The following is a 15821-nucleotide window of genomic DNA, read 5'->3' on the forward strand; positions in this document are numbered from 1 at the left end:
TAGAATGAATAATCTTAACTAGGTTATAGTATATGTTACAAGGATTCCGTACATATAAAGAACGTCGAAATCCGAATTATAACGAAGAAGTTATGACCTGTCGAAGTTTCGCGACAGAACCGACACGACGCTGAATGACGTAAAAAGTGAATTTATGTTAGAGAGATATTTAGCCTTAGCAATTTAAACAAAAGTCATAGATTTTGTTAAACCGAGAGCGTGCATAAAAGGAACGCCCAAATCTGACTTCGTATGAGGAAGTTATGATTTTTCTAAGTTTCGACTTAGCGGTATGCAGCCCGAATACTCGATTTGAGATCGAGCGGTTTTTAGCCGAAACAATCTAAATGAGAATCGAAGATCTCGTTGTTAGTAGCGAAACGATGAAAAGATAGGCGAGAACGGACATCGGACGAAGAAGTTATGATTTTATAACGAAGTTTTCCTGTCCGGGCCTTCTAAAAATAATTAATAAAAAAATAAAATTCAAAATGAGCCGACGGAGTCTAAACGAAAGTTGTAGAACGTAGTCTCACCTTCGCGTGGATATAAAGAACGTCGAAAACGGAGCTCGTATGCGAAAGTTACGCAATTTAGAAGTTCGACGAGTCAATTACGCCCCGCGTAATTTGAGTACGCCCCGCGTACTCAGGCGGATGCAAGTTGCCTGACCGATACTCGAGTGCCACAGATCGAAGCATGCAGTGACGTCAAAGTACTCCCCGCGTAACCGAGTACGCCCCGCGTACTGAGTACGCCCTGCGTAATTTGAGATTACGCCCCGCGTAATCCCAGACCCTCAGCCTATAAATAGAACTCGAAATCAGCCATTTTCTCTTGTTCAAACTCTTCCCTCTCTCTAAGTTTTGCCTCGATTTGCGTGCAAATCATATCCCGAAGCCCCGGTATCATTCCCGAACCCCGAAGCGAGATCCGAAGCCCCGAGAATCCCGAAGAGCGTTATTCCCGAGCCGAAGCCCTGCCCGCGAGGAGCCGGTTTTTGTGAAGATCTTCCAGATCTACGAAGAGACACTACTTCTGCAAGACGTAGTGCTGTCAGATCATCTTCTGATCAAGTGAGTGTATAGTCACTTTCATCTTACACATAAATATGAAGTATTTTATGAAATACGTGTTATGTGTATATTTATATATATTGTTGTTTATATGCGTAAGTGCATAGTTACTTTCTTCTAATACATAAATATAAAGTATTAGCTATGAAATACGTGCTATGTGTTATATATTAATTATCTAATTGAGATGGATTTGGAATTGATGTTTTTATACGGGTGTTAAATGATTTAAATTGTGTTTGTATTTATATCTACAAAAATGTTGGGTAGAACATGGGTAGATGGAATAGTTGGTGACGATGCGACTTCGTGCCTATTGTGTAAGCCCTGGTGACTATGAGACGTAGTGCCAATTGTATGAACCCAGGTGACTATGAGACGTAGTGCCTATTGTGTAAGACCTGGTGACTATGAGACGTAGTGCCAATTGTATGAACCCAGGTGACTATGAGACGTAGTGCCTATTGTGTAAGCCCTGGTGACTATGAGACGTAGTGCCAATTGTATGAACCCATGTGACTATGAGACGTAGTGCCTATTGTGTAAGACCTGGTGACTATGAGACGTAGTGCCAATTGTATGAACCCTGGTGACTATGCAATGTAGTGCCTATTGTATAAACCGTGGTAGCAAATGGACTGTGTGCCAGTCCCTTAGGTAAACCCTTAGGAATGAATGATGAAAGTATAATCGATTCTTAGGGTAAAACCTTAAAGAAGATAATGGGGACGGGTATTTGGTTTGATTGTTGATAATTGAATATAATAAATGTATTATTGTGGGTTGAAAACCCTATATGCTCACCAGGCTCCCAAGCCTGACCCACTCAGTTTTCTTTGTATCACAGGTATCAATACGAAGACATAATTCACTGAGAGAATAAAGGAGATGTAAATCATTAGTGTAAATAAATGTAAGTTCTGTTTATGCTTATGTTCCTGTATTGACGATGACATCCCAAACGTTTTAAAATGAATAAAATACGTTTCTTCGAAAATGTATTAATAACGTATTTATCATGTTTTTCTGGGGACAAATTCCGCAACACTTTTATTAAAGAAGTACTCTGATTTTTATAAAGCATAAACAAAGTCGGTCTTTTCTGGCCGTAAAATTGGGGATGTCACAGTTGGTATCAGAGCATTAGTTTAAGCGAACTAGGAATTTGTAGGAAATTTCTAGACTTAAACTTAGAATGCTAAGTAATGATTGTGAGGAGTGTGTCTAAAATATGTTAGGTAGTACACCTAAATAGACACAAGCACTAGTTTATTTTAGGAATGATGCCTAAAATGCTTTTATGTGCTAAATGTTTTGTGTGATAGCTATATTGGTGCTATTATTTGTTCGGATCTAGGGTCTGTTACCGACCGGATCTGGAGACCTTATGTGTTTAGGATTCTAAGCGTACGTATACGATATTAGAACTAGCATGTAATCGTTGGGAGTAATAAGGTGAAATTATTCGGTGTGTAGATCAAAAATGGTGAGAACAAGAAGCGGAGTTGGAAATGCTGATGAAAACAGGAATCAACCGCCTGTAATTCAACAAGTACCTGTTATAGCTGATGCACCTGAGCCGATAACAATGGCTGGTGTACAAATGATGATCCAAATGATGTTGGATCGTCAAATGGAAGAAACAAGACGCCTGCTTAGGCAAAATCGTAAAGAACCGTCAATTCAAGCAGAAGAGCCCGAGGAGAATGGAGGGCAGTCTGAAGGAGAAAACTTTAATGGGATCATTGGTCAAGTCGAACAACCAGTGGTTAGACGCAATAACCAGTATGGAGGAAATGATGGTCGTGGGTGCAAGTATAAGGATTTCATGGCATCCAAACCACCATGTCTATCCGGAAGCCCGACGCCGGTGCAAGTTATGGACTGGGTCTCCGAAATAGAGACTATGTTTGAAAGTTGCGAATGCAGCAACAGGCAGAAGACCGCTCTTGCAATTCCTCAATTAAAATCTGGAGTACTGAGCTGGTGGAAGTTACTGGCCGGTTCGATGCCCAAGGGGGAAGCTAGCAAGATGTCTTGGGAGGAGTTCGTGGTACAATTGAAAATGCAATACTGCTCTGAGCAGGATCTCCTGGAAATCAACAATGAGTTCCAGAATCTGAAGAAGGGAAAATTGAGCATCACTGAATATGCCACAAGCTTTACGGAAAAGATGAAGCTCATTCCATACCTAGTTCCAACTGAACTTTCCAAGGTCAACAAGTTTGCTAATGGATTACCAGCGGACTTTGGTCCGATAGTTAAGCAAGCAACCACTTTGAAAGCCGCCATCTGGGCAACCAAAAATGTTGAAACCCAAATAAAAGAAAAGGGTCTGGAGAGAGATGAAGTTGGAGAGAAAAGGAAACATGAAGGATCTTCAATAATCAACAAAGAAACCAAATTCTCGAAATCTGGAGGAAGAGATGAAGCTAAGTGGTGCGAGAAGTGTAAAAAGAAACACTTCGGGAAGTGTAGCGAGGATATGACTTACTACAAATGTGGGAAGACGGGGCACTACGCCAACACGTGTGCATCCAACAAAAGGGTGTGCTACGGATGTAACGAGGAAGGGCATATTTCTAGAGACTGCCCAAAGAAAAACGCACCACCACAGCCAAAGGCATTCCACATGATCCTCGACGAAGCGAATCAAGAATGAGGAATTTATATCCAAGGATCAACTTATGATATAGCCAATTAAAGGCATAGTATAGGGTGAACTTGAGCTTTTATGTAATCATTTCAAGTTATATTGTAAACCCTGGTTTTGATATTTATGTGATATTTATGGTTTTAGTACCTGATGTGTTAAATGATTGTGTGATTTTTTGTATAGTGACTTGGTTCGACTGAGAGACAATACTTGGGACGAGTATGAGTAGGTGTGAAAGGTAGCAGATGCATATACTACTGGAAGCACAGGACTCGCACTTGGATCAGGGAAAGTCACAAGGTTACCAAGAAGCTAGTGATTGATTCCATTTTATTCTGGTATGTCATTACCATTGTTTCGGTAATGACTAGTAAAATGGTTCTTGTTCTGACCCTAGTGGTCATGTTTAAATTTGAGTTCGACTATGAGGAGTATGTTACGTGGTCTAGAGGACCAAGTTAGATGTAACATCTGACTTAAGTCAGAAGGTTGAAGTTAATGCGATTGATAGTGTCGCGCTCGTTGTTAAAAGAAGTTTGTAGGCAGAAATGCTACGTGCTGAAATGTGATTATATCACATTAGAATATGAAGGAAGGTATATTCCATTTTGGAATTTAACTCTAAGAGACCAAAGTCTAAGCATTACATCATGCGATGAGAGGTCAGTAGAGCACGACCCATCGGTCTGTTACAACAGATAAAGGAAAGTATTTATCCTGAGAAGAAAAAGGAGTCCTCAATAAGGACCTATTTTGTAACTCAAAGGTTACGATTGAAAGCCAACATAGTACGAAGAGCAGGTGCAAGATTGAGCATCACGGTGATTACTTAGGATGGAAGGATGACATATGGAATCATTATACAAGCCCTATTTCGTTGATGATTCCGGGACGTAATCATCCTAAGGGGGAGATAATTGTAACGGCCGTAGATCGGGGCTAGTCAATCTAAAGACGATAAGCGTCAAAAATGAGTTTCTGATAGAAGATTATTTAGAATGAATAATCTTAACCAGGTTATAGTATATGTTACAAGGATTCCGTACATATAAAGAACGTCGAAATCCGAATTATAACGAAGAAGTTATGACCTGTCGAAGTTTCGCGACAGAACCGACACGACGCTGAATGACGTAAAAAGTGAATTTATGTTAGAGCGGTATTTAGCCTTAGCAATCTAAACAAAAGTCATAGATTTTGTTAAACCGAGAGCGTGCATAAAAGGAACGCCCAAATCTGACTTCGTATGAGGAAGTTATGATTTTTCTAAGTTTCGACTTAGCGGTATGCAGCCCGAATACTCGATTTGAGATCGAGCGGTTTTTAGCCGAAACAATCTAAATGAGAATCGAAGATCTCGTTGTTAGTCGCGAAACGATGAAAAGATAGGCGAGAACGGACATCGGACGAAGAAGTTATGATTTTATAACGAAGTTTTCCTGTCCGGGCCTTCTAAAAATAATTAATAAAAAAATAAAAGTCAAAATGAGCCGACGGAGTCTAAACGAAAGTTGTAGAACGTAGTCTCACCTTCGCGTGGATATAAAGAACGTCGAAAACGGAGCTCGTATGCGAAAGTTACGCAATTTAGAAGTTCGACGAGTCAATTACGCCCCGCGTACTCAGGCGGATGCAAGTTGCCTGACTGATACTCGAGTGCCACAGATCGACGCATGCAGTGACGTCAAAGTACGCCCCGCGTACTGAGTACGCCCTGCGTAATTTGAGATTACGCCCCGCGTAATCCCAGACCCTCAGCCTATAAATAGAACTCGAAATCAGCCATTTTCTCTTGTTCAAACTCTTCCCTCTCTCTAAGTTTTGCCTCGATTTGCGTGCAAATCATATCCCGAAGCCCCGGTATCATTCCCGAACCCCGAAGCGAGATCCGAAGCCCCGAGAATCCTGAAGAGCGTTATTCCCGAGCCGAAGCCCTGCCCGCGAGGAGCCGGTTTTTGTGAAGATCTTCCAGATCTACGAAGAGACACTACTTCTGCAAGACGTAGTGCTGTCAGATCATCTTCTGATCAAGTGAGTGTATAGTCACTTTCATCTTACACATAAATATGAAGTATTTTATGAAATACGTGTTATGTGTATATTTATATATATTGTTGTTTATATGCGTAAGTGCATAGTTACTTTCTTCTAATACATAAATATAAAGTATTAGCTATGAAATACGTGCTATCTGTTATATATTAATTATCTAATTGAGATGGATTTGGAATTGATGTTTTTATACGGGTGTTAAATGATTTAAATTGTGTTTGTATTTATATCTACAAAAATGTTGGGTAGAACATGGGTAGATGGAATAGTTGGTGACGATGCGACTTCGTGCCTATTGTGTAAGCCCTGGTGACTATGAGATGTAGTGCCAATTGTATGAACCCAGGTGACTATGAGACGTAGTGCCTATTGTGTAAGACCTGGTGACTATGAGACGTAGTGCCAATTGTATGAACCCAGGTGACTATGAGACGTAGTGCCTATTGTGTAAGCCCTGGTGACTATGAGACGTAGTGCCAATTGTATGAACCCAGGTGACTATGAGACGTAGTGCCTATTGTGTAAGACCTGGTGACTATGAGATGTAGTGCCAATTGTACGAACCCTGGTGACTATGCGATGTAGTGCCTATTGTATAAACCGTGGTAGCAAATGGACTGTGTGCCAGTCCCTTAGGTAAACCCTTAGGAATGAATGAAGAAAGTATAATCGATTCTTAGGGTAAAACCTTAAAGAAGATAATGGGGATGGGTATTTGGGTTGATTGTTGATAATTGAATATAATAAATGTATTATTGTGGGTTGAAAACCCTATATGCTCACCAGGCTCCCAAGCCTGACCCACTCAGTTTTCTTTGTATCACAGGTATCAATACGAAGACATAATTCACTGAGAGAATAAAGGAGATGTAAATCATTAGTGTAAATAAATGTAAGTTTTGTTTATGCTTATGTTCCTGTATTGACGATGACATCCCAAACGTTTTAAAATGAATAAAATACGTTTCTTCGAAAATGTATTAATAACGTATTTATCATGTTTTTCTGGGGACAAATTCCACAACACTTTTATTAAAGAAGTACTCTGATTTTTATAAAGCATAAACAAAGTCGGTCTTTTCTGGCCGCAAAATTGGGGATGTCACAGTTGGTATCAGAGCATTAGTTTAAGAGAACTAGGAATTTGTAGGAAATTTCTAGACTTAAACTTAGAATGCTAAGTAATGATTGTGAGGAGTGTGTCTAAAATATGTTAGGTAGTACACCTAAATAGACACAAGCACTAGTTTATTTTAGGAATGATGCCTAAAATGCTTTTATGTGCTAAATGTTTTGTGTGATAGCTATATTGGTGCTATTATTTGTTCGGATCTAGGGTCTGTTACCGACCGGATCTGGAGACCTTATGTGTTTAGGATTCTAAGCGTACGTATACGATATTAGAACTAGCATGTAATCATTGGGAGTAATAAGGTGAAATTATTCGGTGTGTAGATCAAAAATGGTGAGAACAAGAAGCGGAGTTGGAAATGCTGATGAAAACAGGAATCAACCGCCTGTAATTCAACAAGTACCTGTCATAGCTGATGCACCTGAGCCGATAACAATGGCTGGTGTACAAATGATGATCCAAATGATGTTGGATCATCAGATGGAAGAAACAAGACGCCTGCTTAGGCAAAATCGTAAAGAACCGTCAATTCAAGCAGAAGAGCCCGAGGAGAATGGAGGGCAGTCTGAAGGAGAAAACATTAATGGGATCATTGGTCAAGTCGAACAACCAGTGGTTAGACGCAATAACCAGTATGGAGGAAATGATGGTCGTGGGTGCAAGTATAAGGATTTCATGGCATCCAAACCACCATGTCTATCCGGAAGCCCGACGCCGGTGCAAGTTATGGACTGGGTCTCCGAAATAGAGACTATGTTTGAAAGTTGCGAATGCAGCAACAGGCAGAAGACCGCTCTTGCAATTCCTCAATTAAAATCTGGAGTACTGAGCTGGTGGAAGTTACTGGCCGGTTCGATGCCCAAGGGGGAAGCTAGCAAGATGTCTTGGGAGGAGTTCGTGGTACAATTGAAAATGCAATACTGCTCTGAGCAGGATCTCCTGGAAATCAACAATGAGTTCCAGAATCTGAAGAAGGGAAAATTGAGCATCACTGAATATGCCACAAGCTTTACGGAAAAGATGAAGCTCATTCCATACCTAGTTCCAACTGAACTTTCCAAGGTCAACAAGTTTGCTAATGGATTACCAGCGGACTTTGGTCCGATAGTTAAGCAAGCAACCACTTTGAAAGCCGCCATCTGGGCAGCCAAAAATGTTGAAACCCAAATAAAAGAAAAGGGTCTGGAGAGAGATGAAGTTGGAGAGAAAAGGAAACATGAAGGATCTTCAATAATCAACAAAGAAACCAAATTCTCGAAATCTGGAGGAAGAGATGAAGCTAAGTGGTGCGAGAAGTGTAAAAAGAAACACTTCGGGAAGTGTAGCGAGGATATGACTTACTACAAATGTGGGAAGACGGGGCACTACGCCAACACGTGTGCATCCAACAAAAGGGTGTGCTACGGATGTAACGAGGAAGGGCATATTTCTAGAGACTGCCCAAAGAAAAACGCACCACCACAGCCAAAGGCATTCCACATGATCCTCGACGAAGCGAATCAAGAATGAGGAATTTATATCCAAGGATCAACTTATGATATAGCCAATTAAAGGCATAGTATAGGGTGAACTTGAGCTTTTATGTAATCATTTCAAGTTATATTGTAAACCCTGGTTTTGATATTTATGTGATATTTATGGTTTTAGTACCTGATGTGTTAAATGATTGTGTGATTTTTTGTATAGTGACTTGGTTCGACTGAGAGACAATACTTGGGACGAGTATGAGTAGGTGTGAAAGGTAGTAGATGCATATACTACCGGAAGCACAGGACTCGCACTTGGATCAGGGAAAGTCACAAGGTTACCAAGAAGCTAGTGATTGATTCCATTTTATTCTGGTATGTCATTACCATTGTTTCGGTAATGACTAGTAAAATGGTTCTTGTTCTGACCCTAGTGGTCATGTTTAAATTTGAGTTCGACTATGAGGAGTATGTTACGTGGTCTAGAGGACCAAGTTAGATGTAACATCTGACTTAAGTCAGAAGGTTGAAGTTAATGCGATTGATAGTGTCGCGCTCGTTGTTAAAAGAAGTTTGTAGGCAGAAATGCTACGTGCTGAAATGTGATTATATCACATTAGAATATGAAGGAAGGTATATTCCATTTTGGAATTTAACTCTAAGAGACCAAAGTCTAAGCATTACATCATGCGATGAGAGGTCAGTAGAGCACGACCCATCGGTCTGTTACAACAGATAAAGGAAAGTATTTATCCTGAGAAGAAAAAGGAGTCCTCAATAAGGACCTATTTTGTAACTCAAAGGTTACGATTGAAAGCCAACATAGTACGAAGAGCAGGTGCAAGATTGAGCATCACGGTGATTACTTAGGATGGAAGGATGACATATGGAATCATTATACAAGCCCTATTTCGTTGATGATTCCGGGACGTAATCATCCTAAGGGGGAGATAATTGTAACGGCCGTAGATCGGGGCTAGTCAATCTAAAGACGATAAGCGTCAAAAATGAGTTTCTGATAGAAGATTATTTAGAATGAATAATCTTAACCAGGTTATAGTATATGTTACAAGGATTCCGTACATATAAAGAACGTCGAAATCCGAATTATAACGAAGAAGTTATGACCTGTCGAAGTTTCGCGACAGAACCGGCACGACGCTGAATGACGTAAAATGTGAATTTATGTTAGAGCGGTATTTAGCCTTATCAATCTAAACAAAAGTCATAGATTTTGTTAAACCGAGAGCGTGCATAAAAGGAACGCCCAAATCTGACTTCGTATGAGGAAGTTATGATTTTTCTAAGTTTCGACTTAGCGGTATGCAGCCCGAATACTCGATTTGAGATCGAGCGGTTTTTAGCCGAAACAATCTAAATGAGAATCGAAGATCTCGTTGTTAGTCGCGAAACGATGAAAAGATAGGCGAGAACGGACATCGGACGAAGAAGTTATGATTTTATAACGAAGTTTTCCTGTCCGGGCCTTCTAAAAATAATTAATAAAAAAATAAAAGTCAAAATGAGCCGACGGAGTCTAAACGAAAGTTGTAGAACGTAGTCTCACCTTCGCGTGGATATAAAGAACGTCGAAAACGGAGCTCGTATGCGAAAGTTACGCAATTTAGAAGTTCGACGAGTCAATTACGCCCCGCGTAATTTGAGTACGCCCCGCGTACTCAGGCGGATGCAAGTTGCCTGACCGATACTCGAGTGCCACAGATCGACGCATGCAGTGACGTCAAAGTACGCCCCGCGTACTGAGTACGCCCTGCGTAATTTGAGATTACGCCCCGCGTAATCCCAGACCCTCAGCCTATAAATAGAACTCGAAATCAGCCATTTTCTCTTGTTCAAACTCTTCCCTCTCTCTAAGTTTTGCCTCGATTTGCGTGCAAATCATATCCCGAAGCCCCGGTATCATTCCCGAACCCCGAAGCGAGATCCGAAGCCCCGAGAATCCCGAAGAGCGTTATTCCCGAACCGAAGCCCTGCCCGCGAGGAGCCGGTTTTTGTGAAGATCTTCCAGATCTACGAAGAGACACTACTTCTGCAAGACGTAGTGCTGTCAGATCATCTTCTGATCAAGTGAGTGTATAGTCACTTTCATCTTACACATAAATATGAAGTATTTTATGAAATACGTGTTATGTGTATATTTATATATATTGTTGTTTATATGCGTAAGTGCATAGTTACTTTCTTCTAATACATAAATATAAAGTATTAGCTATGAAATACGTGCTATCTGTTATATATTAATTATCTAATTGAGATGGATTTGGAATTGATGTTTTTATACGGGTGTTAAATGATTTAAATTGTGTTTGTATTTATATCTACAAAAATGTTGGGTAGAACATGGGTAGATGGAATAGTTGGTGACGATGCGACTTCGTGCCTATTATGTAAGCCCTGGTGACTATGAGATGTAGTGCCAATTGTATGAACCCAGGTGACTATGAGACGTAGTGCCTATTGTGTAAGACCTGGTGACTATGAGACGTAGTGCCAATTGTATGAACCCAGGTGACTATGAGACGTAGTGCCTATTGTGTAAGCCCTGGTGACTATGAGACGTAGTGCCAATTGTATGAACCCAGGTGACTATGAGACGTAGTGCCTATTGTGTAAGACCTGGTGACTATGAGATGTAGTGCCAATTGTACGAACCCTGGTGACTATGCGATGTAGTGCCTATTGTATAAACCGTGGTAGCAAATGGACTGTGTGCCAGTCCCTTAGGTAAACCCTTAGGAATGAATGAAGAAAGTATAATCGATTCTTAGGGTAAAACCTTAAAGAAGATAATGGGGATGGGTATTTGGGTTGATTGTTGATAATTGAATATAATAAATGTATTATTGTGGGTTGAAAACCCTATATGCTCACCAGGCTCCCAAGCCTGACCCACTCAGTTTTCTTTGTATCACAGGTATCAATACGAAGACATAATTCACTGAGAGAATAAAGGAGATGTAAATCATTAGTGTAAATAAATGTAAGTTTTGTTTATGCTTATGTTCCTGTATTGACGATGACATCCCAAACGTTTTAAAATGAATAAAATACGTTTCTTCGAAAATGTATTAATAACGTATTTATCATGTTTTTCTGGGGACAAATTCCGCAACACTTTTATTAAAGAAGTACTCTGATTTTTATAAAGCATAAACAAAGTCGGTCTTTTCTGGCCGTAAAATTGGGGATGTCACAGTTGGTATCAGAGCATTAGTTTAAGAGAACTAGGAATTTGTAGGAAATTTCTAGACTTAAACTTAGAATGCTAAGTAATGATTGTGAGGAGTGTGTCTAAAATATGTTAGGTAGTACACCTAAATAGACACAAGCACTAGTTTATTTTAGGAATGATGCCTAAAATGCTTTTATGTGCTAAATGTTTTGTGTGATAGCTATATTGGTGCTATTATTTGTTCGGATCTAGGGTCTGTTACCGACCGGATCTGGAGACCTTATGTGTTTAGGATTCTAAGCGTACGTATACGATATTAGAACTAGCATGTAATCGTTGGGAGTAATAAGGTGAAATTATTCGGTGTGTAGATCAAAAATGGTGAGAACAAGAAGCGGAGTTGGAAATGCTGATGAAAACAGGAATCAACCGCCTGTAATTCAACAAGTACCTGTCATAGCTGATGCACCTGAGCCGATAACAATGGCTGGTGTACAAATGATGATCCAAATGATGTTGGATCGTCAGATGGAAGAAACAAGACGCCTGCTTAGGCAAAATCGTAAAGAACCGTCAATTCAAGCAGAAGAGCCCGAGGAGAATGGAGGGCAGTCTGAAGGAGAAAACTTTAGTGGGATCATTGGTCAAGTCGAACAACCAGTGGTTAGACGCAATAACCAGTATGGAGGAAATGATGGTCGTGGGTGCAAGTATAAGGATTTCATGGCATCCAAACCACCATGTCTATCCGGAAGCCCGACACCGGTGCTAGTTATGGACTGGGTCTCCGAAATGGAGACTATGTTTGAAAGTTGCGAATGCAGCAACAGGCAGAAGACCGCTCTTGCAATTCCTCAATTAAAATCTGGAGTACTGAGCTGGTGGAAGTTACTGGCCGGTTCGATGCCCAAGGGGGAAGCTAGCAAGATGTCTTGGGAGGAGTTCGTGGTACAATTGAAAATGCAATACTGCTCTGAGCAGGATCTCCTGGAAATCAACAATGAGTTCCAGAATCTGAAGAAGGGAAAATTGAGCATCACTGAATATGCCACAAGCTTTACGGAAAAGATGAAGCTCATTCCATACCTAGTTCCAACTGAACTTTCCAAGGTCAACAAGTTTGCTAATGGATTACCAGCGGACTTTGGTCCGATAGTTAAGCAAGCAACCACTTTGAAAGCCGCCATCTGGGCAGCCAAAAATGTTGAAACCCAAATAAAAGAAAAGGGTCTGGAGAGAGATGAAGTTGGAGAGAAAAGGAAACATGAAGGATCTTCAATAATCAACAAAGAAACCAAATTCTCGAAATCTGGAGGAAGAGATGAAGCTAAGTGGTGCGAGAAGTGTAAAAAGAAACACTTCGGGAAGTGTAGCGAGGATATGACTTACTACAAATGTGGGAAGACGGGGCACTACGCCAACACGTGTGCATCCAACAAAAGGGTGTGCTACGGATGTAACGAGGAAGGGCATATTTCTAGAGACTGCCCAAAGAAAAACGCACCACCACAGCCAAAGGCATTCCACATGATCCTCGACGAAGCGAATCAAGAATGAGGAATTTATATCCAAGGATCAACTTATGATATAGCCAATTAAAGGCATAGTATAGGGTGAACTTGAGCTTTTATGTAATCATTTCAAGTTATATTGTAAACCCTGGTTTTGATATTTATGTGATATTTATGGTTTTAGTACCTGATGTGTTAAATGATTGTGTGATTTTTTGTATAGTGACTTGGTTCGACTGAGAGACAATACTTGGGACGAGTATGAGTAGGTGTGAAAGGTAGTAGATGCATATACTACCGGAAGCACAGGACTCGCACTTGGATCAGGGAAAGTCACAAGGTTACCAAGAAGCTAGTGATTGATTCCATTTTATTCTGGTATGTCATTACCATTGTTTCGGTAATGACTAGTAAAATGGTTCTTGTTCTGACCCTAGTGGTCATGTTTAAATTTGAGTTCGACTATGAGGAGTATGTTACGTGGTCTAGAGGACCAAGTTAGATGTAACATCTGACTTAAGTCAGAAGGTTGAAGTTAATGCGATTGATAGTGTCGCGCTCGTTGTTAAAAGAAGTTTGTAGGCAGAAATGCTACGTGCTGAAATGTGATTATATCACATTAGAATATGAAGGAAGGTATATTCCATTTTGGAATTTAACTCTAAGAGACCAAAGTCTAAGCATTACATCATGCGATGAGAGGTCAGTAGAGCACGACCCATCGGTCTGTTACAACAGATAAAGGAAAGTATTTATCCTGAGAAGAAAAAGGAGTCCTCAATAAGGACCTATTTTGTAACTCAAAGGTTACGATTGAAAGCCAACATAGTACGAAGAGCAGGTGCAAGATTGAGCATCACGGTGATTACTTAGGATGGAAGGATGACATATGGAATCATTATACAAGCCCTATTTCGTTGATGATTCCGGGACGTAATCATCCTAAGGGGGAGATAATTGTAACGGCCGTAGATCGGGGCTAGTCAATCTAAAGACGATAAGCGTCAAAAATGAGTTTCTGATAGAAGATTATTTAGAATGAATAATCTTAACCAGGTTATAGTATATGTTACAAGGATTCCGTACATATAAAGAACGTCGAAATCCGAATTATAACGAAGAAGTTATGACCTGTCGAAGTTTCGCGACAGAACCGGCACGACGCTGAATGACGTAAAATGTGAATTTATGTTAGAGCGGTATTTAGCCTTATCAATCTAAACAAAAGTCATAGATTTTGTTAAACCGAGAGCGTGCATAAAAGGAACGCCCAAATCTGACTTCGTATGAGGAAGTTATGATTTTTCTAAGTTTCGACTTAGCGGTATGCAGCCCGAATACTCGATTTGAGATCGAGCGGTTTTTAGCCGAAACAATCTAAATGAGAATCGAAGATCTCGTTGTTAGTCGCGAAACGATGAAAAGATAGGCGAGAACGGACATCGGACGAAGAAGTTATGATTTTATAACGAAGTTTTCCTGTCCGGGCCTTCTAAAAATAATTAATAAAAAAATAAAAGTCAAAATGAGCCGACGGAGTCTAAACGAAAGTTGTAGAACGTAGTCTCACCTTCGCGTGGATATAAAGAACGTCGAAAACGGAGCTCGTATGCGAAAGTTACGCAATTTAGAAGTTCGACGAGTCAATTACGCCCCGCGTAATTTGAGTACGCCCCGCGTACTCAGGCGGATGCAAGTTGCCTGACCGATACTCGAGTGCCACAGATCGACGCATGCAGTGACGTCAAAGTACGCCCCGCGTACTGAGTACGCCCTGCGTAATTTGAGATTACGCCCCGCGTAATCCCAGACCCTCAGCCTATAAATAGAACTCGAAATCAGCCATTTTCTCTTGTTCAAACTCTTCCCTCTCTCTAAGTTTTGCCTCGATTTGCGTGCAAATCATATCCCGAAGCCCCGGTATCATTCCCGAACCCCGAAGCGAGATCCGAAGCCCCGAGAATCCCGAAGAGCGTTATTCCCGAACCGAAGCCCTGCCCGCGAGGAGCCGGTTTTTGTGAAGATCTTCCAGATCTACGAAGAGACACTACTTCTGCAAGACGTAGTGCTGTCAGATCATCTTCTGATCAAGTGAGTGTATAGTCACTTTCATCTTACACATAAATATGAAGTATTTTATGAAATACGTGTTATGTGTATATTTATATATATTGTTGTTTATATGCGTAAGTGCATAGTTACTTTCTTCTAATACATAAATATAAAGTATTAGCTATGAAATACGTGCTATTTGTTATATATTAATTATCTAATTGAGATGGATTTGGAATTGATGTTTTTATACGGGTGTTAAATGATTTAAATTGTGTTTGTATTTATATCTACAAAAATGTTGGGTAGAACATGGGTAGATGGAATAGTTGGTGACGATGCGACTTCGTGCCTATTATGTAAGCCCTGGTGACTATGAGATGTAGTGCCAATTGTATGAACCCAGGTGACTATGAGACGTAGTGCCTATTGTGTAAGACCTGGTGACTATGAGACGTAGTGCCAATTGTATGAACCCAGGTGACTATGAGACGTAGTGCCTATTGTGTAAGCCCTGGTGACTATGAGACGTAGTGCCAATTGTATGAACCCAGGTGACTATGAGACGTAGTGCCTATTGTGTAAGACCTGGTGACTATGAGATGTAGTGCCAATTGTACGAACCCTGGTGACTATGCGATGTAGTGCCTATTGTATAAACCGTGGTAGCAAATGGACTGTGT

Source organism: Lactuca sativa, chromosome 9 (genome assembly GCF_002870075.4).
Source record: "Lactuca sativa cultivar Salinas chromosome 9, Lsat_Salinas_v11, whole genome shotgun sequence".
In the NCBI taxonomy this organism is placed as follows: domain Eukaryota; kingdom Viridiplantae; phylum Streptophyta; class Magnoliopsida; order Asterales; family Asteraceae; genus Lactuca; species Lactuca sativa.